The 25,665-nt window shown below is 41.7% G+C and overlaps 1 protein-coding gene across 3 annotated transcripts in view; it reads left to right on the top strand.

The window, feature by feature from the left end:
- Positions 1-25,665, top strand: part of DPYD (dihydropyrimidine dehydrogenase) — a 608,504-nt gene that overhangs the window by 113,870 nt on the left and 468,969 nt on the right. The gene's annotated exons all lie outside the window — the stretch shown is intronic.

The raw sequence follows: 25,665 nt of genomic DNA, 5'->3' as shown, positions 1-25,665 counted from the left end.
TTCGTAAGTACATTCCAACTTTCAGACTTATTCTGAGCCACGGACAGTCTGGGGTCACCTCTACTGCAGTCTGCTGTTATACTTGGTCCCAGTGCTGCAGGGAGTAAGCTGTCCCCACCTGGAGGAGAAGGCTATCAATGGCTACTAGCCCTCATGGTTGTGTGCTATCTCCAGTATTTGAAGCAGTAAGCCTGTGTGCACCAATTGCTGGAGAACATGGATGGGAGGGTGCTATTGAACCATGTCCTGCTTGTTGGTCCCTGGTCGACAGCTGCTTGGCCACTGTGTGAACAGAGTGCTGGACTAGATGGACCCTTGGTCTGATCCAGCAGGGCTCTTCTGATGTTCTTAATGCTAGTATGACTTTCACCAGATCCTGTCCCAAAGTCAAGCACAAATAGATAGGGCAGATCAATTAGCAAAAGGGAACACTTTTATCTTAATTTCAATGATCAATAAGTAAAGTGCTATGATAAATGCATCCAAATTTCAATATTGTCTCTGAACAAATAATTTATATGGAAGCCAATACGCTAAATAGCTTTTGTTCCTATTGCGTTAAGACATGTTGCCCTAAGATTTAAAGGGCAAAGTGGGCGCCCATCATTGTAGTCAGTTTGCGTTGGCCTCTGTGAAAAGGTCATCTATCTCATTCTGGTTGCTCCTGGAGAGATGCATTTTTTTTAAAAAAAAATGCTACTGAATTTCTGATGTGCTATAACCACATTGCATATGTAGGTTTTCTCATTCTATGTAAAGAACTGTGTGATAAAGAAATTCCATTTAAGAAAAAAAAGAAGCATATGCAGCATTTGGGATAGTGTTGATGGATGGGTGTCATTGCTTAAATGAAGGCTTTGAATCACAAATGTATGTGAAAGTAGTTATTTTCTTCCATTTGTAAAATACCACTCTAAGCATCCCTTCAAAATGAATAATGTACCACACATAACACCAAAACAATGTCTAAAAGTGCTTCATATCATACTAAATAGAAATAGATATGTCTGCTGCATACAGTATCTAACTTGTATCCTTGGAAATGTCCATTTTGACCTTTTCCTCTGTTAAAAGTGCTTTTTAAAGCTATCAATCTGTTCAACAGGGGGAAATATATTATTGAAACGGAGAGTTTTTTGGGGGGGAATGTGTTTTGCTTCTTTACTTGAAATGAACGGGTGCTGTCTTGAAAGACAGAAGCTTAAAAATACGAAGTGTAAAATCTTTTTTTTTTTTAGATTTTTTTTTAAAAAGAAAGGAATACAAGTTCATATATGTAGACAAAGTAGATGTTATATAATAGAGCTAATACATCAAATATCATATATTCTTCTTGTTCTTTCCTTTGTGTTTCATTCATTTATAATGTATTTATAGTGCAGTGAGCCCAAAGGGCCCAATCAATATCAGAGACTCAGTGCAGAATATGAAACAACATGTAATCATGCATATAATAAACAATGGGCCAGATTGCAGAGGCTTTACGGTTAACACAAATGGCTCATACTGGGACAAAGCTAGAAGCTGCATTCCAAAACAACTACACCAGCAACAGATTCCCATGACATGCCACAAACTGTTTCCGCCCTCTCGATGTCAAAATATATGCTCCCACCTACCTGACTCCACAGTGCCTTCAAGACGGCTAGCATTATAAACAATAAAGCAAAGTAGCCTAAATAAAAACCAACATTTTTATAGAAGTGTAAAGCAGCCGCAGCCACCTATATGGGTGTATAATAAGACCAGACTGGCAGGTTTCAGAGAACATACAAACCCACGCCAACTTGTTGAAAAATAAGGCCTAACACTCAAAAGGCTTGCTGGAATAAGAAGGTTTGCACCAATATAATAGAGGTGCAATGAAAACCAATACCTTCAACTCTGGCAGGTAACTCAGAAGGATATTGTGGTTGGTCCTATAAAAGTTGCTGATGTGTCTAGGAGAACCAGCAGGATCATCCTCCCCTTGTCTGTCCCTCAGCATAGTCATCTATCATGTTGAAACCAGGCCCGAATCCACACTGATAAAGATGGATCAGGATGTCCAGTTTCATCCAGAAGTCTCTTGAGATGTGTGGCCAACACCAACACCATCCCAGTCATCTTGCAAAATCACATGGCCAGTATATTAGAGATTGGTTGGTCATTATCCATGCCCATGTCGTATAAAGATGTTTGTTGGGGTGGGTGGGAAATATTACGATTGCCTCTTTAAAAGGAGATACAATTCCCTCCTGAAAAAGGCAGTTACCACCAGCTGAATGAACCTTGTCAGCCTTGCCTTGCAGGTAAGACCAGCCAAATGGGGAAATGGTCAAGTGCACATGTGACATGATACATTTTTCACAGGACTCTGACTGCACCCTTGGGTGAGGTCAGCTGAAATTCCTCCATGCCAATGTGATAAATATAGACTGTAAATTACTTGCTCCTTAAGATCTACAGTCAACATGGCACCTTAACTCAGAATGATGTAGATACTTCTGTCTGCAAAGTGCCTTATCATAGCAATGGTAAACTCGATCAGAATTTAAGCCAGGCTTTAACAGCTCTCTTGCTACTTCAAAACACACACACACACACACAAACCTCTGCCAGATGGCATAGGGTGGACACAGTTGTGGCAGAAAAATGAGGTTTCTTCACCACTATCACTGCTAAAAAATAGGCTGTCAAGGGATGTATGAACCTGTGAAATCTGGCCCTTTGGGGGCTTGATAAACTCCCATCAAATGGCTTGCATTTGAAATCTGGGATCTTTTCCATTTCTTAAAAAAATGTGTAAAAAGAAATGTATGAAAATTGCACCTGTGGTTTGCAGAATTTATGCAATTTTGGTTACAATTTGCACAAATCACAGACTATGGCCACAGTTTATGCAAATGACGTCCCAAAGTTGAGCAAATTATGCAGATTTTCAGTTTGAGCAAAATTGTTTTTATGCAAATTTTTTAAAAAGGATATTCTATGAACTGGCCCGATTCGATCTGCATCGAGTCTGGCCAGTTTAGATTGCGCCCTTGCTGCTTAGAAGCCTCTGAATTCTGAGCCCTATGCCCTGCTGGGCTGAAACGGAAGCAGGTGGGGTGGGCAGAGTGGCGAAGGCAAGCTCCGCCTAGATATTGGCCGTCTTTCTTGCTTTTTACTAGATGGGCTTTTCAAGCCATATCTTGGCTTCTCTGGTCTCTTCTCCCAACTGCTTTTTCCTTTTTGATTTTCTAACCTCAGAGGGCAGCTGGCACCGTTTTTTCCACACCAGCTGTGAGGGGGCAGGAGTGTGCGGGGGGTCACTATCTACAACCTTGGGAGTGTTCTTTTGAGCATTCCTAGGATCCCTGGGACAATCTCCCAAGGACTATAGGATTGCTCTTTTAGTCATATATATGGCATCCCATACTTTTAATAACTAATCCACTATTGATGGGGTATCTTTCTATTTCCAGTTACTGCTTATAAAAATATTTCTGCCGTAAAAAGAGGTGTAAAGTTTTGTTTTTCAGTCTTCTAATGGAATTAATAGTCTCTCGTGACAAAACATTATCCAATGGAAAATCCTAACCTGTCATTTCCTCAATATGGACCAAGACCAACCTTCAGTACTCTATGATTTGGGAACATGATCAACATTAATGCACAATAAATACAACATTGGGCATGTCTACACCAGGGACCATCCCTGTGCATCCAAATGACACACAGGGGATCCTGGGAGGAGGCAGGAATGATCCCTCCATTTTCCTGGGATAATCCTTAGGTGTAGAAAGGGCCTAAGTCGTGGTGAAAGACACCATCCAAACATCGCTTTCTTTGAGATTTACACTTAGTGTTATTTGTGCTACAAACTTTCAGATCCATTTCCAATTTGCATCTGATACACGTTACTTTGTAAATCTCTTTCTCAGTTTACTTGATAAGAGTTTGCAGTCTGATCTAACTCTAATAGCATTCTGTAAATTTTACTCCGTCTATCATTCAACACGGAGATGTAATCAAGGTTTCAAATCCAGTGCATCCTCTCAGTGAGCCAAAGTTTTGTAATAACCTTTTAACAGAATGACAAAATGCGAGTTGGCCTATATTTTCCTCATAGTTCATCAGTTCTCCTTTATGTAAAAACCCTCCTTAATTCCATCAAATCATTAATTTTATTTCCTCCAGTAAATGAAATATTTTCCACTTCCTGCTTGCAATGTGTATACGCAGAATGTGTATTTGCTTTTCATATAATTTCAAAACTGCTGTGCAGTGATATCTTTTTGCATCTGTAAATGATAGCCTGACTGATCTTGACTTCTTTGACTGATGTATTTAAGGGGACTGCAGCCACCCTTGAGACTCCCCCCTCCCAGCCCATCCAGACAAAATCCAAAACCATTTTTGCCATAATTTTAACATTTGAGAGTTTATTGAGGAAGGGATATTTAGAAATAACTGGACAGGTTTTATTATGGACAAGTTGCTGCACCCTGTATCTGTCGCTCAATTCCAGTATTAATCAAGGGTAATTTTACATGTGCATTAATTTACATTAATAAAACAATAACAATAAGCCTGAGCTATATTCATTTCCCTGAAAAGACAACCTTAGTGGATGATCCATTTGAAGGTTATCAGTTGTTGTTGATATTCATCCCAGTTGACATACCATATGTAAATATAACATTTTTCTTCAGTGAATAGACACCGTTGTTTTTTTTAAAAAAACCTCCTTTAGCTTTCTTGCTTCTCAATACAATAATAAAAAACACAACTCCATGCAACCCTGCGATTTAGCGGGCTTCCTCTTTTCAAACAATGGATTTTTTTAAAAAAAAAATGCTTCTTGTTACCCTTATAAATCAAAGTGGCCAAGGACATTTAGTAAGCAAATAATATTTAACATATATATTGAACTCTTCATCTGTTAATGTGGGATTGTTTTACAGTAACCTCAGGGAATTGGAGGAGAGGGAGGGATGCTGACACAGTGTTAACACAAGTAGAATAAGCAGCCCAACAACATTTCTCTTATAAAAACCAGAGCCCATTTTCTCCAACTGCACGTTCCAAGCAGACCGCTTCATTAACTGTTATGAGATACCATAGCCAGAGTTGCAACAGGGATATATTTTGGATACGTTGTGATGCTTGCAGGATTACAGTATGTGGTCTATTTCATAGAATTTTAATGTTACGTTAAATGAAAATATAATTGCATCTCTGTTTTCTGTTACTTCTGAATTTGTCAGGCATAGTACTGGCAGTAATGGTTCATGCGGATCTCAGGGATAATCAATGCTCTAGAAGGGACTTCTGTGATGATCATTGCTTGTGGGGGTGGGGGAGATCACAGTGGCTTTTAAAAACATAGCCAGCCCCCTCTGTAGTATACGTGGGCAGCAACGTCTTCTCTTGTTCTTTTTTGCCCTTACTGCAATACTAGGAAATATGTGTCCCCCACCCCCTATTTGGATAACGTTATACAGCGCAACATGTGATTTAGCAAGCCAAATGCAACAGCCTCACAAATCCCTTATTGGGACCTGCCATAGTTTATCTCCCATTTTTGCAGGCAGGTAAGCAGTTAGGGCAGGAAGTATGGGCCACCATATACGCTTGATATGTAACGTTCAATATGGACGATCATCAATTTTCCAAACCTACTCTTTGCTTGCACTGAGTTACATAGTACCAAGTGGTAAAGAATGATTAATAAAATAATTTTATGCATATGTATGTCTTTTTTTTTTTAAAAAAAAAAAAAGACTTGCCCCTAAAATCACTATTTCCCTCTTATTGACCACTCACTAATTTCATTGTTGTTTCACTCGTTTCTGGAATTTTGTATTGACCTGAGGTAGGGGAATGTTCATAGGGAAGCCTCTGGAGAAGCAAAAGAAACACACACACACACACACACACACACACACACACACACACACACACACAAGATTCTAACTCCTAAATTGCAGGGGAAATCTTGAAATGCGATGTATGTCAGAATCTGGAGCATGTTTCTCAGTTCTGACCACCAGAGGGTACTCATGCAACCTTTGCACAGCCCTAAGCAAACAGGTAAGGAGGGGACTAAAATGCAAGGGAAAGAATATGGTTAAAATTTGCCTTGGGGATGCTATAGTTAAGGTCAGAAATACAGAGAGCTTCCATCAGAGAAAAGAGTTGTGAGATGAAACAATCAATAGCAAAGGAGAGAATGGCATGGATGGCACCTGATGAGCTCGCCTTTGTTGAAGGTGGAGAATGGCTTGGAGGAGATTTGTAGCTAGAGCTTTGGTGATTGGATGGTACAGAAATACAATAAATAAACAAATAAACATGCTTGTGAGATTTTTTTTTTTTTAAAAAAATATATTTTTATTTATCCACATAGAAGCACATACAGAGGTTAGCATTTGGAAGGGAGTAACAAGAAACCGTAAACAAACAAGAACTATGGTGAAGAGCAGCAAGAGCATGGCCTCAGGGTTCATACCTGCAACAAAGAATTGGCAAACCTAAACAGTTATTTAAAACGGATTTTGCCAGATCTATAAACATAAACAAACTTATGCAAGCTCTAGTTAGAATTTTAGAATGCCAGACCAGTTTTCTTTTAGTAAGTTTGAAAGATTTCATGATTGCACAGATAAGTCTGAATATCTGTACCAGAGACAAAACAAACACCCATACTAATTTTCAGTATAAATCAATCTTAGTGACGGATTCTTATTTAATTCAATGGTTTGGATCATGTGTGTTATCTGTTTTCAGTGTGTATTCATTCCCCTCCCCCAAATTCTACTTTGCCCATTCCTGGACATGTGTATGTAATTGTAAGTATCGTTAATCTTTATCCATCGGCTTCGTGCATTTGATGGACACTCTTGCCTACAAAAGCTCATGATGCCAGAATTTTTTTAAGGTGCTACAAAAATTTTCATTGCCAATGGGCATCCTATGCAGAGTGGGAGGAGCTCCTTCCCTCTGCAGTTTTGCTAGATGGGCTTTTACACCCATCTAGCTGGGGCTTTGCAGAGTGGGAGGCCAGGAGGCTGGAGTATTCTTTGTAAGATGGCGTCCCCAGTCTCCTCCTCTCCCAGCCCATAGAACAGTCCCCTTTCCTTTCTCTTCATGAGACAGCCAGTGCAGAGTACCTTAGATTCAAGAAACCAGACTAACCTATGGGGCCCCAGCCCCAGCCCCAGCCCCAGCCCCAGCCCCAGCCCCTGTCTTCTTCTTCTTCTTCTTCTTCTTCTTCTTCTTCTTCTTCTTCTTCTTCTTCTTCTTCTTCTTCTCCTTCTCCTTCTCCTTCTCCTTCTCCTCCTCCTCCTCCTCCTCCTCCTCCTCCTCCTCCTCCTCCTGATGATTATCCTGCCTTTTTTCCTCCAAAGATCCCAAGGCAACATACATAACCCTCCTCTTCTCCATTTTATCCTCACAACAACAACCCTGTGAGGTAGGCTGGGCTGAGCATCTGTGGCCTTAGCTAGACCTAAGGTTTATCCCAGGATCGTCCCAGGGTCATCCCTGTTCATGTAAATGACACACAGGATATCCTGGGAGAAGGCAGGGACAACCCCAGGACGATCCCGGGACAAACCTTAGGTCTAGCTAAGGCCTGTGACTGGCCCAAAGTCACCCACTGGGTTTCCATGGCTGAGTGGGGAGTAGAACCTGGATCTCCTGACTCCCAGTCCGACACCACATTCGCTCTCTAGGGGCATAGGATTGCTCCCTGCATTTGGTGTTATTGCTTGCCTGTTAAGATTCCAGAGAGATTTCGTTCATAGTATCTAGGATGATTTCAGAGAGATTTCTTTCATGGTATCTATTACCACCGGTGCTAGTTACCTGAGCCTGTCCCACTAAAACCTTGCCAGCTTTCCTAGACCACATTACTTGTTTCCCCCTTTAATAAGTAAAACTATCTATCAGTTTTAATAGCTTTAAAACAGAATTCTATTCATGACAGCCTAAAATGGAGCCTCCACCTTCAGCAGTACTCGGCGTCTAATTATCAAATGCCAGGCTCATGAAGCAACAACACTGCTCGCCTGTGCATTGACTGCGAGCTTTCCAAGGCTTCTGGCCAGCAACGGTTAAGAGTGCTGGACTAGACAGGGAATTGGTCTGACCCACCAGGGCAACTCCCGTGTATTCCAATGCAAGTTATCTGTTTGCTTGCATGGATTTCCTTGTGTTGTTTTGGTTGAATGTGCCTGGGACAAGGGTGTGAGCTTGTTGTACGATGCTTGTTGCGGTATAGTGCTTGTTGCCATGTAAAGTCAGAATCATATACCTCCTTCTGAGCTGACAGATGCTGCAGTAATTTCAGAAAGGATCCATGATTTCTTCCCTGTGGCTTTTCCAGGTGCTGCAGTGCCCGAGGAGTTAAAAATGGCACTAACTTCTGCAGCTGTCCCCTCTTTGCAATCTGTGTAAGAGTAGAGTTCTGTTGATTAAAATTTGGGTAGTCTTGCCACAAAACAGTAATTAACCCAAATGGCTTGTAATCTTGCATGCACAATGCTTTGCCTCTGTATATAGGCAAAGCATGTGTGTGTGTTCCTCCTGAGTTTTAAAAGAAAATATAAATGACTGATTTCTCTCTCTCCCAAATCCCGACACCTCCCCCTGTCCCCCAGTTGCTAAGTTCCAAAGTACAATCTCAACACTTTATATTCTCTGATGCTTGGAAATATCCTGTTTAATGTCAAAAATATATTAAAAGGGTAGAAGGGTTGTATATGAATTATTACAATATATCTTATGTATTTAGAGTCATCGCCCCACATTTCTAACCCTTTCCGCTATATGGGCCCTTCATGATGTTATTTATTAATATTAGTTTATTAGGGTGACTATATGAAAAGGAGGACAGGGTCCCTGTATCTTTAACAGTTGAATAATAAAGCGAATTTCAGCAGGTGTCATTTGTATGCATGCCGCACCTGGTGAAATTCCATCTTCATCACAACAGTTAAAGTTACAGGAGCAGTGACCTCTTTTGTATCTGGCCAAGAGGTCAGGGCTCCTGCAGCTTTAACTGTTGTGATGAAGAGGGGATTTCACCAGGTGCTGTATGCATACAAATAACACCTGCTGAAATTCCCACTTCATCACAACTGTTAAAGATACAGGAGCCCTGTCCTCCTTTCCACATGGTCACCCTAAGTTTATATACTCCCATCAGTAGACATGGAGATTTACAAAGCAGGATAAGTGGACACATATCTCCCCAAGGAACTTTCAATCTACATTTCATCTGAGAGGAGACAGTGAATGGAGGGAAGGAAGGAAGGCAAGTGTCAAGGGAACTGGGATACATAAGTGTAAAGGTGTAGTCAAGGTGTAGTCTGAAGGGACATGAGGTGTTACCTTGTTAAAGCTAAGCTGGTCTGGGTCTGATCAGTGTTTGGATGGGAGACCACATGGGAACCCTATGTAGCCATCTTGAGTTCCACAGATGAAGAAAGGTGGGATAGAAATGTAGGGTGACCATATGGAAAGGAGGACAGGGCTTCTGTATCTTTTACAGTTGCATTGAAAGGGGAATTTCAGCAGGTGTCATTTGTATGCATGCAGCATCTGGTGAAATTCCCTCGTCATTACAACAGTTCAAGCTGCAGGAGCCTTGCCCTCCCGACCAGATGCAAAAGCATGTGAACGGATGTTATTAAAAAGACTGGGGAAATGAAAAGGTGCCTGGCTCCAAACAGATCACAAAGTGAGCACCAGGTGAGCTTCTCTGGGATAATTATTCCAAAGAGGGGATACTATAGATACAAAATTGGGCAGGGCTCCTGCAGCTTGAACTGTTGTGATGAAGAGGGGATTTCACCAGGTGCTGCAGGCATACAAATAGCACCTGCTGAAATTCCTTTTTCCATATAACTGTTAAAGATTCAGGAGCCCTGTCCTTTCCATATGGCCACCCTTTATAAATGTAATAATAAAGGCAGTTAGATGTAGTAACCATCATAATAATGATTATTATTAATAATAATTGTTTGTGTTATGAAACCGCTGGAGGAATCCTACTCAAAGCAAGAGCTGAAGCTCCCAGAAACCAAGGGTACCCCAGATAAGTCACTGACACCAGACCAGGAGTAGCCTGGGCTCTCTGGGAAGTGGGCTGCAGGTCCTTCCCCATTAAGGGGATGGGCTCTGCCTTTTTTGCAGAGGCTAAGCAACCCTCAGGACTGTTTTCTCCTCAAGTGATTGGCCAGTAAGGCCCCAGCGAGAAGGATGGCTCGCTTGCAAAGAAGGACACCACAGGTGAAAATGGCTCCTCATGAACAGGGTTCTGACCAAAGAGCTTTAATGTACTGCAGCTGAGCTTTGGGTGGAGCTTAGCAGGGCTGTGATGTTAGAAGTCTTCAGTGGCTGCTGCATCAATGCTGGAGCGGTGAGGTTTTATCAGCTCCAGTGCCTTGAATCTTGTCTTCATCTTGCCTTGTGATTGACACTTGGGACTCCCTCTCGATGCTGCTTCTGGACTGTTGAATACACTCTTAAGTGCCTTATTGTGTTTTGATTTTTGCTTGCTATGAAGGTATAGGACTGAAACCTGCTCCATAACTTTGCTTCTGAGTTAGCCCATTCCCCCAGAGTCTGCTGCAGCCAAATGCAGGACAATCTGTATAGTGCTTCCAAGCTTTCAAAGTGCTTCACATGCATTATCTAGTAATCCTACAACAACTGTGTAAGATAAGTCTGTATTCAGGGGGAAAAAAGGGGAGGAGGAGGGACTGTAGTTGTGAGATTGTGGCTTCCAAAGGCCACTTAGTGAGTCCAAGATTCAAACCAGGAACTTCATGATTTATAGCTCGGTCTCTTAATCACTATACTGTGTGCAAGTGTATATGTATATATTTATACATATACATAAACTTCCTGACTGTTAGAGCAGTACGACAATGGAACCAGTTACCTAAGGAGGTTGTGGGCTCTCCCACACTAGAGGCATTCAAGAGGCAGCTGAACAACCATCTGTCAGGTATGCTTTAGGGTGGATTCCTGCATTGACCATGGGGTTGGACTTGATGGCCTTATAGGCCCCTTCCGAATCTACTAGTCTATGATTCTATGAAACTGCAGTTTCAAAGTAAACGTTGAAAACACACATCTGATGTCAGAGTCTTCTTTTTAACCAACTCTCTGTGTTAATACCAGGAATATTGTAAAGCTATGGATTCCTAGGTGACACTCCATACCTAAAACGTGGCATAAGATAAGATCTGTTACCTGCTGATCCAAGATCACCAAATACAAAAGTCTTATATCATAATATCTCTAGACAAGGCAAATCTGTTACAGCAAATAACTTTTGGTTGTTATAATGCAGCCAGAAAAGATGTCAAAATCTGGATTTCCGGTAGTGTATGTGGGATGTGGAAAGGAGGGAGGGGCTTCAGGGACCTGCTATTTGCATTTTTTTCTAACTTTCAGCCATTCAGGTAGTTTGTGCACCTGCTAGTCCAGGCCTGCAAAGTTGTGACTTGTTAAACAGACCCACCCACCCCACTATTGATGGAGACCTACATACCAGGGGCTCAGTAAATCACTTCTTCTGTTGCTTGCCACGGACTGCAAGAACAGGCCAAACACCCAGCAGGCTCTGTTTGGCTTGGTGGGTCCCAACGTCTGTAGCAGACGTTGGTGCCCACTTTTGGAAAACATTTTCAGCTACTAGCTAAACAAGTGCAAGGTGAAAAAATTATTCTCCTTAGTTGAAAAAACAGGTTTTATATTATAGCATTTTAAGCGAAACATGCTCAAGCCTGTCATTCAAGGTTGGGGGGGTGGGGAAATACCCCAAAGGAAAGAAGCAAGCCTCAAGCTGGTGTGGGAAATGTATTTTTGGTTTTTTTTCTGGCGAAAGATTCCTTTCGAGAGAGGCATGTTGGACTCTCAATAGGTTTTACTCTGCCTGAATAAAATTATTCTCTACCAAGCACCAGCTTGAGGCTTGCCTCTTGTTGTTTGGGTTCCATTTCTTGTGCTGCACCCACCTGCCCCTGTTTTGGATGGAGAAACGAAGGTTGCTGTTGACTGTGCCAGAAGGATATTTAATGTTTTACAGAGCTTAATTTCTTACCACTCTCTCTCCCTTTATATATCTATGCGCACGCGCATGCGCGCGCACACACACAGGAAGTTAAGCTTTGTTGTCTTGTATAATATATATGGCCTTAATAAATAAGTGTAATCAAAGTGATATGAATGAAGCTCTGGGGCTAGCTTAGTATTAAACATTTATCTTTGTCAGCTTCTGCACACAGTACAAAAGTCTATGCACTGTGGGATTGCAGTTAAGTAAACTTAGCCTAAAACCTCAGGCGGCAATCCTGTTCCCATTTACCTTGGAGTTACTTCTCCTTGAACTCAAGGGGCTTGCTTCTGAATGGATGTGAGTAAGCTTGTGCAGTAAGCTGCCATTCACTGCACACTTCCCTGGGAGTAAGCCTCACTGAACATAGTAGAATTTAATTCTGCATCAAAATATGTGTAGGATTGCAGTATTTGGCACACATGAAATTTGCAGTAAGGAGAGTGCCCCGGATTTGAATTGTATCCTGAAATTGGAAGGACGACACCAAATGGTTCAAAAATCCCCATTCCCGGCTGTAATACAGGAGGAAGTGTGAATCAAAGAGTATGAAACTAGCTTTACGTTTTAAGCAGGAAAAAAGCACAGTTCTCCTGAAATTTTGAGGGGAAGGGGAAATTTTGAGGGGAACAAAGGACTGTCTTAATCCTGCAGTTGTCATACAACTCTGGAATGGGTGATGCGTAACTATTAATGTGCTGGTTTGCTTGCTATGCATTAATTGCACACTGCCCAGAGAGCCTTGGCTAATGGACAGCACAAAAATGTAATACATACAAACATACATACATAAATGTGTTTTTGAAACAATAAAACATTTAAACAGCAATAACTCCCAATAATAATAATAATAATAATAATAATAATAATAATAATAAAAATAGCACCTCAAAGAAGTGGCCACATCCTTCCTCAAATATTGCTCTTCAAACTTACATAAGGAAAAGTTCAACACCCCTTAACTCCTTTTGCAAAATCTCCCAATCTACACACAAACGGCTGGCTGCATGGAGACCGTTGCCAAGGGGACCAATTTAAAGTGATCTTCATATGGAGGCTGTTTTTGTGTTCATAAGCTCTCTAGCTGGAAGTTAGTTCCATTAAATCAATCGGACTTCTGAGCAAAAAAAATTTTTTAGTAGAGCTGCAGTGTTTCATCAACTTAACCAGTTGTATATACACCTTAATGGATAGACTAAGGGATGATCTACATTGGAGCTCCTTTCATTTATGAGGCACCACTGTGGCAGTTTTTCTTTCAAACACAGTGTCTACTGAGATTTTGCCTTCTACAGTATACATATACATCATGGAAAAGTGAAGAAAGTATTATTATTTTTTGCTTCAGAACTAGATTTACTCATGTACAAGTTTATGCAAATGTGGTTTATTGTTTAATGTGTTAATTGACAGAAGTCAGGCTTAATCACCTAAGATTTCTTTAATTGGGCAACAGAGCAGATATTTAGGATGGGAGAATTAGAGCCAGAGATTCTAGCTGTAAGAGAATATCATGACCGAGCGCAAACATAATGATAACCCATGGTTTATTTAACCCATGTGTTGTTGAATGCTTGATTGTTGTGATGTGTAGAACACATCTACCAAAGTTTGTTAACCACAAACAACCCAGAAAGAGAACCCTTTGTTGGTTTGTCATTCTGAGTGAAGCCAGAAGCATGGGTTGTTCATGGGTTATTTCTTTCACCAAGATACAGAGGTAGCAGGAAAGAGTGGTAAACAACAACAACATATACATCTGCTCAATATGCCAGTCCTACTGTGCCACAAAGGCATTTGGGATACAGGGAGGGACTGGGCAAAGGAGGTGGTAAACAAACTACCCAGAGATTGGTTTAGTTTGTTAATTGTCTAGTAGACAAACCTTGGGTAGAGCAATGAACTATGGGCAAAATAAATCATGGGTGAGCATCATGTGCGAACTAAATCAGTGGATTGGATCCAGAATGTTCCTTTTGAATATTGAAGGGACTAAGATCCAGCAGAGGCTTTCACTGCAGAAGGAAGAAGATGACTTTCACTGATTCCTCCCTTCTGCTGCAGCCCCCAATGTCATCTCTTATGCTGTTCCTTGTGGTCCTCCAATACTCCAGAGCAATTTTTTCAGCGGCTGCAGGGGGAAGAAGGAATTGGCAAAAACTCCCTCCCTTGTTCTGCCAGCTGCAGCGTCCCATGAGTTCTGCTCATGGGAAATCTGGATCCATGCCATTGGCATTAAGTCTAGTAATCTCTGCTTGACTAGAACAGGATGAGTTTGGGGTAGTCAAAGACAGTGACTAGGTAGGAATCACCAGAAAAAGATTAAAAGGGGTCACTAACAGTCATAGAAAATGCATATGCTAATGTATATGTACTGATGCAAATTTGGGGGAAAATACTATGATTTAAATAAAAGTACAATACATTTCACTGAGGGAGGAAAGACCATGACAAGGGGGCTGTCTATATGTTCTGGAAGCCATGGGGTGGCTCTGTGGTGGTGCTGCATCAATTTTACGACGCAGCAACCATCTCAAAGCCACTGCGGAGTTTCAAGAGAAGCTCTGGATTTTAAAATTCAGGGACTTACCTCAACTTTTCAGGGTGGAGCGAGGCAAACATGGCCCTTCTGCCATCTAACCTCGCTCCATCCTCGATGCAGAGGTGTTCCCGGGCAGAAGCCGATCACTGATTGGTTGTCATCTGCCCAGGCAGGGGGCTGGCTGGTGAACCCGAATGGCCCCCGGAATGCCCCCGCGCTACCTTTGGCATGGGCAGAACTCTATTGCAGGGAAGTTTCCCCTTTGCAGATTGTAGGAGGAGCCTGCAGTAATCACAACAGGGTGAACTAAGGTAGACAGCAGCAATGATTGCAAAGATCCACATAAATGTGTGCAGGGAGCAGGGGAGGGGGAAGCCAGGAGGTGTGGTGGGGGCAGCTCCAGGACCCAGATGACTCGCTCCTTGACATGAGGATTACCCAGCGCAACCCCACCGGAGCGAAACTGTGGGGTTTGGGGTGGGGGGATTTGGCTCCAATGAGGCACTGTCAAGACAGCCCCCAGGTAACCTGTGTACCTGCTCAGTCTGCTGTGCGGGTGTTACCTCTGTATGAGCAACTTCAAGGCCCCTCCTCCCTCTTCTTAGGGTTCTTTATCTTGACACCACACTGGGACTTCACAGTCCTTCATGCAGTCTTCTACAAATTAGGGTATATATCCACCTTAGCGGGATTTACAAAACTGATGGGTTGAGAAACTTGGTGGGTCACAAGTTGTGCTGTCCTGGTTTAGGAGATAAAAATTTCAAAAGGAAGCTTGTGTTATTGATGAAATGTATTATATAGAAATTCTTTGTTTATATTTATTTATTTATTTATTTATTAATTATTACATTTATATCCCGCCTTTTTTCCTCCAAGGAACTCAAGGCAGTTTACATAATCCTCCTCCTCTCCATGTTATCCTCACAACAACAACCCTGTGAGGTTGGTTGGCCTGAGAGTTTCTGACTGGCCCAAAGTCACCCAGTGGGTTTCCATGGCTGAGTGGGGACTAGGACCTGGATCTCCCGTCTCCCAGTCCAACACCTTAGCCACTATACCACACTGGCTCTTTATATACTCATTTGCTGTTGTGTAGATCCTTAGAATTCTTGTATTTATCTTTTGTAGTTATCATTGCTACACTTTTAAAAAAAATCAGGAAAGGAAAAAAATGATGAGAGTTGACATTATTAATTGCATCATGTTATGAATGGCCAGCAATATGAGGGAGTCTTATCTACAACTGGTGACTAGTATCTTGAATGCCAAGCAAAGACCATCATTCTGTATTTTATACAGGATGTTTTTGCTTTTACAGATTTATAATCCACAATTCCCTTCTATTTTACTTACATTTGCAAAGGGAAGTCTTGTTGTTCTTAAAATCCTAATCAAACCCTGTGATCACCTATTTGTACCAAATAGCTCCTTAATGATTCTCCTTATAAATTGGATAGGTAATCTTAGAAGGAACAAACAACATAGTGATTGCGAAAAGGGGTATGTAGATCTAATGGGACTGTCTATCAGATTGATAAGGGAAATCATTAAGGGCAAGATAGTCAAGTAACCAACTGAAAGAGCTGTCTGTTAAAAGAAGGCTGTCATATTTACTGAAATAATTGGTGTTCTAGTTAGTTGCTGCAGAAGATCCCCATATAAAGCAAATTTCATTATAAAAAGGAAATACAAAGCTAATAACAAAGAAAAAAAAACTTTAAAATGAAAGCCAAGCTGCCCTTTTTAGTCAAATAGGATAAAACTGAAGTATATTTTCAATTTAAATAAAAGAAAAATATATGTGATTCCTGGAAAACAGTTGACAACAAAAAGGTCTTGTATTACAAAATATTGACTTCTTTGAATCCCAAGAGATATCCAACACACATTTTGTAGGCCATTTTACTGGGATTTTCAGCAGAAAGAAAATGTGTTATAGGATACAATATTTCATTTGCTTGCTTGTTTTATCTATGCTGCTCTTCAATATAAATCTTTCCAGGGCAAGTTACAAATCAGAGAATAACGTACAAAGTAATATCAGTAAAGACACATACACAAACACACACGATCAAAAGAAAGTAGCATTAAACTAATATAGTAAAATTGTGAGTTAAAAAACTGAGTTTCTTTTTAAAACTTTCACCTAAAAGGCATCAGAGTAGCAACGAGGTGAAGCACACTCCATAGGCATGGCACCACCACTAAGAATGTTGCGCTCCCTCAGCACCTTCCTCACCTCAGATGGTGAGGACCCTCAGAAGACGGCCTCTGAAGATTCTCTCAGCTCAATCCTGTAAATTTTTACTCTGAATTAATCCCTGTTGAGCTCAATAGGACCTATTCATGGGTAAGAGTGTGTAGGCTTGTAGCATCAGTGACACATGTAGAGATATTATATTGCATAGGCATATTTCATAATATTAAATATTTCAGGAGAGGAATATTTCAGAACAAGGTAGGCCCCCAAAATCGAATTGTAGCTCTTCAAGGGCCATCACTGAGTGCTAAGCACCCAGGCCAAGAGGTGAACCAAAACAAACACAAAAATAACAAAATCTGAGGTGTTCTGGAATGTGCTGTAATCTGTTTATGGGTGTGTATTGGATCCACCCTGAGACGTTTGATAGGTGGGGGAGCTTCTCTAGCAGCATCCAAAGAACACTGAACCTCGAGGTGTCTGAGTATTGTAGATCGTTACTTCAACTGTCTGTAGACCTCTAGGTAGCGGCTTCTTGCCCACGGCGGAGAGCCTCAGGCCGAGAGCCCTTTTGCTCTCGCGCCGCAGGCTCGCGCCTACAGGATGTTGAAGGCTTAAATACCTGGGGAAAGAGGACAGGTTGCTTGCAGCTGCTGGGGAGGGAGGGCAACAGCAAACACTCACAGGACTCCTCCAATGCAACCCCAACCCTCTCCTGGCCCGTATTGGATCCAGAGTTAGATCCAGATAGGAAATTCTGTGACTGGAAAGGAACTGGGATCCAGTGAAAGCTCCCCACTGGAGGAGTTGAGTGCTTTTATATAGTATTTTATATCCAGAGCGGTAAAGCAGCAGTTTCTGCAGCTGAAACTCTCCCCACGGCCTGAGTTTGATCCCAGCGGAAGCTGGTTTCAGGCAGCTGTCTCAGGTCGACTCAGCCTTCCATCCTCCTGAGGTCAGTAAAATGAGTACCCACTTAGCTGGGGGAAAGGTAATAATGGCTTGGGAAGGCAATGGCAAACCACCCCGCTATAAGGCCTGCCAAGAAAACGTCAGCGAAAGCTGGCGTCCCTCCAAGAGTCAGTAATTACTCAGTGCTTGCATGAGAGGTTCCTTTGCTTTTCCCTTCATACTTTGAATGGTTTTAATTTTTGTGAACTGCCCAGAAAGCTTCGGCTATTGGGCGGTATAGAAATGCAATAAATAAATAAACTTCACAATTCCTCCTTTGCCTTGCAGCTCCCTGTATTGCTCTCATGCTGCTTTGAAAGCCAGCCACCTTCCAGAAGTGCCATTCTGCCATGCCAGGCATAGCCTGGGCATAGGGAGGCCTTTGTGGGCATGGGAGAGGATGAGACGTGCCCTCTCGCCATTGGCTGGGCACCTCAGGGCCACGAGACTGGGAGGGGACTAAGAAGTCTTAAGAGAGAGACTCACCCCTCTCAGCTTGCTCTTTGCTGTGCAGCTCCCTCCCTCCCTCCCTGTAAACAGTGTAGGCTTGCTGGTTGCCATTTGGGGCCAAGTAGGAATTTTTTACTCGTGTGCTGATTTGTGCATAAGTTTTTTCGCCTACTCCACATTGTAAGTCAGCTTGGGAGTAATAGGTTAATTTGATTCAATTTGGTCTCATTTTATTTGGCGCTAGGTACGGGCATCCAGAGGGATTGCAAATTGGTGAGCATTCCCAGGCACTGTTCAAGGTGAGTGGTAAGATCTGAGGCTCCCAGATTTGAGCCCTGCAGCCTGCCTGGAAGATAAGGCTTACCTTTGGGGCCAACCCTACTCACCCACTCTGAACCTGGCGGCCTGAATTAGGGTGGGACAAAGGAAGGTCTCCCTACCCCACAAGGGGCAGGCCCATGGGAAGGCAAATGGTCCAGCGCCTGCCCATGGGCTACGAATGGCTCGCCCGACCTGAAGAGCCTGCAAGCAGGCTGTACTGGATGCCGGATAGGATTTCCACCCCTTTGCAGATCGTTAAATAAATGTGGCCCTGCTATTGTTGTCTGTATCATTATTTCTCGACCTACGCACCACAACAGCCTTTCAGGAGGCATGGGAGGTTGCAGCGAAAGGATGAATCCCAGAGATGGTCTCTCTGCTTCTTTCTGCCAGCATGAGCAGAACTCTGCTAAGCACTATTCTGGATTCAGCCCTTTATCTTTTGATTAAAAGACATTTTTAAAAAATAAACTGAAATGTAACATTATGAATATTTCTGAATAACAAGTGAAAAGATAAATACTAAGGGCATAGCTAGATGAGGGATTATCCTGGGGATCGCCCCAGGATCATCCCTGTGCATCCAGATGACACACAGGGAATCCCGGGGGCAGGGAGGGATGATCCCTCCTTTTCCCTGGGATCTCACCCTACCCTTTTAGCTTGCTTTTTCTGTGGTCTCGGGATGATCCTGAGACCACAGAACATGTGGGTGGGCGTTGCGGTTTGTCCAGTCTCCTTGCAAGTAACCGCAAGGAGCCAGGAGCCAGGCACGGGTGGGGGGATCAGGGAAATTTATTTATTTATTAAAAAAACTTACCCTTTTCTGAATGAGCGCTCTGTCCCCTTTAAAAAAACAAAACAAAATGGTGGGTGTGACGTCCTGTTCCTTCTAGGACGTTGCACGCTGCATGTAGACAGGGGAGATCTCACGATCACCACATCACAAGATCCTCAACCCTCCATCATACTAGACCACGTAGGTCCAGCCATGGCTTAAGACTCCAGGATGTTGCTGCTGAGACCATCAGAGGGAAAGGAAGCAGCAGCTGGGCACCTTTCTGGGCTCCAGCTGAGAGTTGCCCTCCTTCCTGCTACCAAATATCACTGCTGAGGCCATCAGATTGAAAGGAAGTGGCAATCAAGCATCCCTTCATCATGCCTGCATCTGTATGAAGCTATTACAGGGAGAGGAAGTGTCAGCCTTTCCACTGTGTCCATGACCTGCTTAACTTTGCAATTAAAAATCTAGTGCCTAAATATGCTTTTTTCCCCTCCTCCCTGCCAATCGCCTTTCTTTTTGTGTCATGTTTTTTAGATTGCAAGCCCGTGGGCAGGGGCTGTCTTAAGAAATATTTTTCTAAATTGCCTTGGGGGCCTAACATAACTTTGCAGCTCTGAGTTTTTAGATCAATTGGGATGCCAGTCTTAAGAACCATTATGTCTGTCTCGCTGGCTGCAGTGCTGTAGCTGGTGTAACGTCACGCTGGGGTTGGCACAGTTGCCCCCATCCTTTGTAGTTACCTTGCTGGTGCAGAAAGCCTTACAACGGCAGTATTAACAAATTTAAATGAGAAGTAGCTAGTTATTTGGTCCAATGCCAACAAATGGGGTCATTGCATCTCTTATTTTTTAAGGAACCTCATGGAAAACATAAACTTGGATTACAATTATTACTAAACACAAGTGCAGAATTCACATATTGAGAATCTCTGCCTGAATATATTTATTGCTCACTGTTGAACAGATGATCTGAATACTAAACGGATGGCCTGCTGTGTACCGCGGTATACATGCGATTCCCAGTTTCAGGCTAGCCGCCAAAGGCTGCTTAAATGCTATTGACATTAATGGGATTAAAGTCGGGATGGGCAAAGCCCCCCACTCAGTCAGGCTGATTTGGAATGAGGTGGATTAAAATGGATTATTTTAAAATTATTCTGGAATAGTTTGCTTTGTTTCAAATAGAGTCGCTGCTGGCCTCCTGATGAGGCCACAAGAGGAATGATGGAGGTTAGAGACCTCCCAGTGCCCACCTGCTTGTGATACTTCTGCTCATTCCTTCTCTTTTCCAAATTCACCTAGTGGTAGTATAATTTCTATGCATGTGGGTTCTATGGGGCTTAATTAGAATAAACTTGCAAAGAATATATATATATATATATATATATATATATATATATATATATATATATACACACACACACACACACACACACACACACACACACACACACACACACACACCTTGAACAAAATATGTCTTTAGTAAACATCCAATTACAGAAATATGCCGCAACTTGTCCTTCTCTGTGCAAGCTTGTAGCCCAGTCTCGTGTGGTTCTGTATCTCCAGGTGCCGAGTATTTCGGAAGTCCCTTTTGTAGATTTTTTCTCAACTTCTATTTCACAGGGCAATCCCCAATCAGTAACACAACAGTTCAGAGTATTAGTCCTGCAATAATATAATTAGGACAAATATCAAGGATGCAAAAAAAATAAAAAATGATTCCCCATTCCCCTTGAAATTCTAATGTACACAATTAACAATTCAATTTACCTTATACAAGGTGATAAGAGCTCATAATTAAACAGCAATTATTTTAACATTTAGCTTTCAGAACAACTGGTTCTCTCCGGTTTTTTAGTTGTTTCTTCTCTAGCCCTCCCTCTGAGTGAGAGCCCCGCCCAAGGGACTAAACCAGCTACTCCATAAGGGGTTACAGTAGCAGTGGGTAGAATTTATGGTAGGGCTTCTATTGGGTCTGGTGCCCTCCAGAAGTTTTGGACTACAACTCCCAGGATGCATGGCTATTGTCCATGATAGATGGGGCTGATGGAGTTGCAGTCAAAAACATCTGGAGGGCTGGGGAAGTAGGGTGACCATATGAAAAGGAGGACAGGGCTCCTGTGTCTTTAACAGTTGTATTGAAAATGGAATTTCAGCAGGGGTTATTTGTATATATGGAGAACCTGGTGAATTTCCTTCTTCATCACAACAGTTAAAGCTGCAGGAGCTATACTAGAGTGACCAGATTTAAAAGAGGGCAGGGCACCTACAGCTTTAACTTTTGTGATGAAGAGGGAATTTCACCAGGTTCTCCATATATACAAATGACACCTGCAGAAATTCCCTTTCCAATACAACTGTTAAAGATACAGGAGCCCTGTCCTCCTTTTCATATGGTCACCCTATGGGGAAGGATGCCCTTGAATGCTACCCTGAGGATGAGCCCATATGAAACTGTGACTGAATGGCAGAAACATTTCCCTTGGGCCCAGGGTATAGCCTGAAGGCACATAATGCAGCAACCTTGCTGGTGCTAAGACAGTATGGTCAGTGCCTGGATAAGAGACTCCTTATATACTCTCCTTGAGTTCCATGGATGAAAGGTGGGATAGGAATGTAATAGGTAAATAAGAAAGCATCCCTAGATTCTGTTGCAAGGAGATCATTGCAACATTGGATGTGGTTTCTATGGTTTCATATTGCCCTGGATGCTCCTGTGAATGCTAGAATGTTTTGCAGAGTTTGGGCGCTGCTCAGAATGGGCTTCTTTTGGCCCTCAACCATGTTGCTACCATTAAGTAAGCTTGGGACAAAGAAAGGATTGGTGGTAAAATGATGACTTGCAACATGTCGACAAAACGTGCCTTTGCCTAAATTTTAGAAGGTGGTATGCCTGATTCAAGATGGTCTGGGTATGGGTGGGTGTACGCCAAAGTAAAATTAGCATTTTGACCCACATACCCCATTACTAAATTTAAGCACCCTAACAGTGCTCAGATATCTATGCAAAAGCTTCTATATTAATAGCTCTATTAAGACTTAATTCTGAAATTACTTTTTTAGAAGCTTGAGGTCTGCAACGTGTGTGTGTGTGTGTGTGTGTGTGTTGATGTGCACAGAGTTTGTTTTCTTTCTTTACACATGCAGTATGTTCTGAACCAAGTTGATGTTAAGCTTGATAGAATTTATGTTGGTTTTCTAGTCAATGTTCATTCACCAGACTGCACAACTTTGAAAGCATAAAAATGGATGTTGTTAAAGCGTGATTACCTGTCAAATGCAGGAATTTTTTTAAATAAATAAATACATCCAAAAATGTCACCATAGGATTCTCTCTCCCCCTCTCTTTCTCTTTGTGTCTCACATAATTTATATCTCAGTCCTGAGCTTATTATGTAAAACAAAAGTTTATTTGCTGATAAAAAAAGACTTTAATGCTCAGCTTTTAAAAAGAAAATTATAGAAATCAAAATTATTAGATGTAGTATATGCTAGGTAGAAAAGAGTAGAATAGAAATTGCACTGTATGCCTAAACTATTTGTTGATGATTAAAACATTTCCCAAAAAAAATGTGTATTCAAAGAGTACCTGAAAGCCTGTGCAGTGTTATTATTGAGAAAAGTTGCAGCTATTTATTTATTTATTTATTATTTATTTATTACATTTCTATACCGCCCAATAGCCAGAGCTCTCTGGGCGGTTCACAAAAATTAAAACCATTCAAAGTATAAAACAACAGTATAAAACCATAATATAAAATACAATATAAAAGCTCAACCAGATAAAAACAGCAGCAATGCAAAATTACAAATTTAAAACCATGTTATTTAAAATTTATAGATTGTTAAAATGTTGGGAGAATAAAAAGGCAACTTTTTATTTGGGCAACCCTGGGAATTTTTCCCAACCCTGGGAATATTTGGGCAACCCTGGGAATTTTTCCCAACCCTGGGAATATTTGGGCAACCCTGGGAATTTTTCAAGCCTCATTTCCAACTCCAAGTTAATCACTTGATCAGTATGCTCTCTCCCTCTCCCATCTCTCCATATGAAAGCAGATATTCCTTATTACATTTAAATATAATGCAAACTTTAATCATGTTAGTAGTTCAGTATTATAATGTCTGATTCTGGAATTCTGCCCTTGCAGGTATTTTGTGTTTTTCTTGATTGTTTGGGCCCACTTTTATTAAGTTAGATATATTTCATTTAAGAATGAGCTTAGTAATGTTCTTAAATAAAACTGGTAGATTTTCTGGACTATCCTATAGAAAGGAGTAGTTTAATTCATAAGTAGTTTAGTGAAGACATCATTTGACATCTGATGCATCAGGAAAAACAGTACAGTGTGTTGTTCCTGGCTTGCTCTTGGAATTAGATCCCGGAACAACCATTGCCATGACTAGTAAGTTATCTAATGCAATCTCTCCCTTCAATTCATTGAATCCCAGTGGGCTCATACCTCAATACTTATTTTTATTTTTTGTCTTCTCTTTCCATTGGCCATGACAGAAAGCAACTGACACCTTTAGTAATTCTCACTGCCACCCTCACCTCACCCACATCCTTGCCTCTCCCCCACCCCCATTATCTGGACCCAGGCTCCAGATGAGCCTCACAACACAGAAAACGATAGTCCCTTGGGTTTCTACCAAATGCCATCAGCGGGTTGGATCCATATTAAGGTAGTTGCACTTAGATCCCATTGAAATCAATTTGAAAGCTTAGCCATGATAAACTTGAATCCCATTGATATAAGTGGGATTTAAATGAAACTAACTACGAGATCCAGCCCAGTGTCTGTTCTGGAATATTTGAAGGGCATTTGTGAGTTTAAAAAGGCAAGGTGAACAGGCTCTGTGGCACTTGAGCCAATGAGCGTCTGTACATAAAGGAAAAGACCCACACTCTTACGAAGGATTTCCCCCTCTGGTCTCTTTGCATTCAAGACGGGCTCCTTTCAATGCCAAGCGATCACATAATTTTGAAATTGAAAACACCCTCTGGCCAACGTTCCATAAAGTTAAACAAAAGATCACCATCTAGAGCCGGAATTAATCTTGCATTTTTAAATACTCCATTATCCCCATGTTTTGTTTTGTTTTTTAAGTGAGATTAGAGGAGGAAGGGGCAGGGGACATCTTGTAAGATGACGGCATCATGTAAATGACCTGTAAATTTCCATGAGTGGCCGATCATGAACTTACAATAAATCATCTACTCCTGGAGATATGTGTTCAGACACACAAGTGCCCTTCAAACCCTACAAAATGAAAGTGTTGACCTGCAGTGAAAGTGAGTGCTGGGCTGAAAAGTTTGACCATTCTATTTTCAGCATTTTGTGGGTAGATGGTGTTGGGGGAATGAAAATACAGAAGAAAGAGGTTGGGAGAGGTAAGAATGTCAGATAATTTTCTCCTTGGGGAGGGGAACCAACCCATTTAACTACTTCTTTAGGAACAAATCTTTTATTGTTCTCTGAGTGGCCACTGGGGGCGCAGGAGAATGATCTGATATGTTTAAAGTATAAATTAAACAAATGCTTATATCTGCATATGTTTTAAAGATAAAGACATCAAAATTGGCACAGTAATAGATATTAAGGAGGGCTTTAAGCATACCAAATTTGAATTGGATTGGACCATCCGTTGTTTTGTTATGATTTTTTACATTTCTCCCCCTTAAACCCTTTCCTGGTATGCAAAGGATCTTAGGAGCGCTGCTGCCCAGGGTATGATTTAGCTAACAACAACAACAATGATGATGACAGCTTTATGCTATGGGGATAATTCGAGGGAAACGGGTACGTAGGATAAAGCCCTTATAGGCATTCACCCAAATGCTGATGGAAGGGTGTGTGTGTTTTTTTAAACTAAAAAATAGGAAGAAGCCCCCTTAGCAACCAGCTACACTTTAAAAAACATGTGAAAACCCTGGCCCTCTCCCCAAAGCGAAAATTCTCTGAATTTAAACCCCTCCCTTGCAAAAAAAAAGTCAGAAAAAACAATGCCTCTTCTGCAGGGCAGAGGGAACATTCCCAAAAATAGGGGGGCAGTTTCAGCCCAGCACTAGTGAAAATTGAGAGGCATCATGTGTGAAGTGGCTTTTAGTCATCCACCCATTATTCAGATTTAGGTTGGTCATGTGTTCCACTGTACAGAGGGAAATCTTCTGTTTGAAGAGCTGTCAGAGGAGAATCCTGTCTTAGAAGGTGTTCTCTATTTGATGGCTTGTCTACTTCAAGTCCAGTTTACAGATACAGGACCTTAAGAATGGAGATTAGGGGCCTGGAACTTGCCCCTCAACAGGCACAA

The sequence above is a fragment of the Elgaria multicarinata genome, chromosome 1 (genome assembly GCF_023053635.1).
Source record: "Elgaria multicarinata webbii isolate HBS135686 ecotype San Diego chromosome 1, rElgMul1.1.pri, whole genome shotgun sequence".
Taxonomy (NCBI): domain Eukaryota; kingdom Metazoa; phylum Chordata; class Lepidosauria; order Squamata; family Anguidae; genus Elgaria; species Elgaria multicarinata.
The sequence above is the reverse complement of the archived record's forward strand: the minus strand, read 5'-3'. Positions and strand labels throughout refer to the sequence as shown.